The following is a 3593-nucleotide window of genomic DNA, read 5'->3' as shown; positions in this document are numbered from 1 at the left end:
CAGGGCACCTCCATCTCTGCCAGTGCCATCAGAACCTGCCCCATGCAAGGACAGCAAACACTGGGAGCTTTCCCAGCTCCGCTGTGGGGATTGGAGCTGTGGGCACCCATGTGCTGCTTCAGCGACTTCTGGCTTTTGATTTCCTCGGGCAAAATCTGTTCCAGGCGCTGGGAGCTGCTGCAGAATGTGTTTGGGTGTTTTGAACATCTCACTGCACCCACTCAATGCAGGGATCAGATCCACAACAGCTCAGGAACGTTCACTGCAGGCTCCCTGCATGCGTTTGGTGGGTTTGAAGTGTTCAGGGTGAGATTTCTTCACGGGGTTTTTCATTTCCAAGCTTTTTGTGGCCTCGGAGCCGGAGCCAGCGGCCGAGGAGGGGTGTGAGATGACGTTGCCCTGACCTTTGGGTGAATTTTTCTGCTGGAGATTCCTCTAAAATTGCCCAGGAGGGCAATTTTACACATTTGCAGGTGGCTCACATGATGGAAATTGTCCTGGCTCCCTTCGGGCCTCAGAGTGACAGCCCAGCTCGGGCACTGTGAGATCCTTTTGTTTCAGGAAAGATGCACATGAGCGTCACTTGCTCGAGGGATCAGCATCCAAAATCCCTTCTCAGGCTGCTCCTGGCCCTCCCCTCCAGCCCAGCCTTCCCTGTGAGCCAAACTCGCTCATTTTTTTCGGATTTGGAGCAGCCCGAGCTGCCATTTCATCCCTTTGGGGGAGCAGGGTCTGGGGCAGGCTGGGCTCACACCGAGGGGCTGGGCGAGTGCTGGGGGTCACAAAAAACTCCTGAGGGCCATAAAAAACCTCCCGAGGGCCATAAAAAAACCTCCTGAGGGCCATAAAAAACCTCCTGAGGGCATCTCCCGCTCAGGGCTGAGCTGCAGGTGCCTGACTCTGTGCTCAGATGATTTTTTTCAGGCTGTTTTTCAGCAGGGAGAGGAGAAGGATCCCGAGCGCACATCGGGGTCTGGGGAGCCTTTGAAGCGTTCTCTGCCGTCCCTCCCGGAGCAGCTCCTTTCATCCCCCGCCAGCTTTTCCCCAGCTGGAGCCTTGAAAGAGAAACTCGGGCAGCCCAAAATCCTGGCTGCGAACGAACGGAGCTTTCCCAACAGGAGATAAGAGGAGCGCTCGCATCGCGGGCGAGTCGGGGCGGATTCCCGGCGGTGGCTCCGCTCCAGGGCGGCGTTGGGGGTCCCTCGGGCTTTTTGGGTTCCCTGGGGGTGATTTGTGGGGTCGAGCTGACAAACGCCCCCGTTTCGGCAGAATCGGGAGGGAATTCAGGAGTGCTGAATGGAGGAAAAACCTCCCCAGCGCGGGTAAAGTGTGAACGGGCGTTGTGTGCTGTCAGCGGCTGGAGCGGGGGTGGGTTTGGGGGAATTGGGATTTYTGGATTTGCTGCTGGCTTTAAAGGGGTTTTATCTGAGCCCGACAGCTCCGAGCTGTGCGAGCCCTCCCTGCTGCAGCATCCCCGACTYTTAGAAACTCAGAATTTCCAGAATCGGGGATGGAAACAGCAGGGGAGATTCCCAGGAAAAGCCTGGGTGTAGCAGGGAGATGGAGAGGACAAACCTGCCCGGGATCCCCCGATCTCCCCTCAAAACCGCCCTCAATTCCCGGTTCCCCGGGTGTCCCCAGCTTTGGTGACACCGCCACAGCTCGGTCGGGCTGTGGGGGCGGCTCGGGAATGTTTTCCAAGATTTGTGGGTACCGAGGAGCCGCCGGGGCTGCGGTGACACCGCCGGGGTTGCAATGATCCCTCCGGGGCTCTGACCATCCCTCCCGAGTTCTGACCATCCCTCCGGTGCTCTGACCATCCCTCCCGTGCTCTGACCATCCCTCCCGTGCTCTGACCATCCCTCCGGTGCTCTGACCATCCCTCCCGTGCTCTGACCATCCCTCCCGAGTTCTGACCATCCCTCCCGAGTTCTGACCATCCCACCGGGGCTCTGACCATCCCTCCCGGGTTCTGACCATCCCTCCCGAGTTCTGACCATCCCTCCCGGGTTCTGACCATCCCTCCCGTGCTCTGACCATCCCTCCGGGGCTCTGACCATCCCTCCCGTGCTCTGACCATCCCTCCCGGGCTCTGCTCATCCCTCCGGCCGGTGGAGGTCAGCCTCAGCCCGGGGAATGTCCGGGCGGCTCCCGGGGTCCTCTCGGGGGCTGCTCCTTCCCCCCAGCCGGGCTTTGGTGGCTCTCGCTGTCCCCCCGCAGATCCCGAGGGGACAAYAACGGGACATTTCTGCACTCAGAGAAATGTTTGTCCCCACATCCCAGGGTTTGTCACTTCTCCGTGAGCTGAGGATGCAGAGATGACCACAGATGGACACTTAGACCCCTTTTGGTGCTTTCCTGTGCTTTGGGGTGGGTTTTTTGGGTTTTCTGGATCTCTGGGTGTTTTGAGAGCAATAATTCTTCCTCATTTCCCACCCAGAGAGAGCTGAAACACCGCTGAGGCCTTTGGTGTCTCTGCTGCTCCAGAGTGACTCCCTGAGCTCCATCCCAGCCGGGAGCACCTGCACAGGGTGGATTCCTGTTCCAGACGAGCCCTTTGCCATCCCCAGGTTTCTCTGATGTTTTTAAAGCAGATGAAAGGCTGGGGAAGGACTTGGCTGTGCTGGTGCTTGCTCAGGGCTGAGCTCTGTGCCCTTCCCGGGTTTTCAGAGCTCCCATTCTGCCCCAAAACCACTCCAAGGAGAGTTTGTGACAGTGGGGAGGGAAAATGTGACAATTCCACCTTTTGCTTCCTGCAGCCTTTAGGGCTGTAATTTCAGAGATTTTTTTCCCCTTTTCTTACTTCTTTACTAAAAAAAAACCCTTCTGTGCCCCTCGGAGCAGGCCTGTCGTATTTCTTGGAGTCTCCAGTGACTCCTCCATCCCACAGACTCTCTGGAGTCCTCCTTGTTAGGCCGAGGACTGCGTGATTCATTGTGTGCTGGAGATTTAATACTGCACGGAAAACAGGCCCAGTTCAAATTTGTTTTCTTTCTTCCCCCCTCCCCTCTTTTTTTTTTATATTTTTTTTCCTCCTTTCTTGGCTTCTCACTTACATCCTGGAATTTTATTTTATTTTTTTTCAYGGGATATAAAATAAATACATTCCCAAATATGTCCAGGAGGAAATGATCCCCTGGTTGGATTTTTTCAGCTGCTGCTTTAAGGCCTTTCAAAACAATTGGGTGCTGTTCAGCTCTCTCCAGGGCTGGTTGTGAGTTGGGAAGAGCCTCTCCCATCTCTCCTGGATCTCTGAAATTCCATCAGGCTCCAGGAGCACCATTTGGAGATGTTTATCCCCAACCAAAGCCTTTTGGGGCCGCTTTTCCAAAGCTGAGATGGAGATTTTTAATGCCAAAAGGGATTTTTTTTTGTGATTAAATCTGTCTGAATCTCACTCTTTAAGGTGATGTGTCCCATTTTGGGATCAGCAGGTGCTCCTGTGGGTCTGAGCAGTGATTGGGATTGGGATTTTCCCAGGACAATTCCTCTGAGGGGCAGTGRTGACCTGACCCTGGAACAATTAACWGAACCCTTTAATTACAGCCTGTGAGGTGCCTCCRTCCTGCCCCTGCTCCTCTTCATCTGCATTT

Source organism: Malurus melanocephalus, unplaced genomic scaffold (assembly GCF_030028575.1).
Source record: "Malurus melanocephalus ecotype Western Australia unplaced genomic scaffold, MMel_1.1 scaffold_846, whole genome shotgun sequence".
In the NCBI taxonomy this organism is placed as follows: Eukaryota; Metazoa; Chordata; class Aves; order Passeriformes; family Maluridae; genus Malurus; species Malurus melanocephalus.
The sequence above is the reverse complement of the archived record's forward strand: the minus strand, read 5'-3'. Positions refer to the sequence as shown.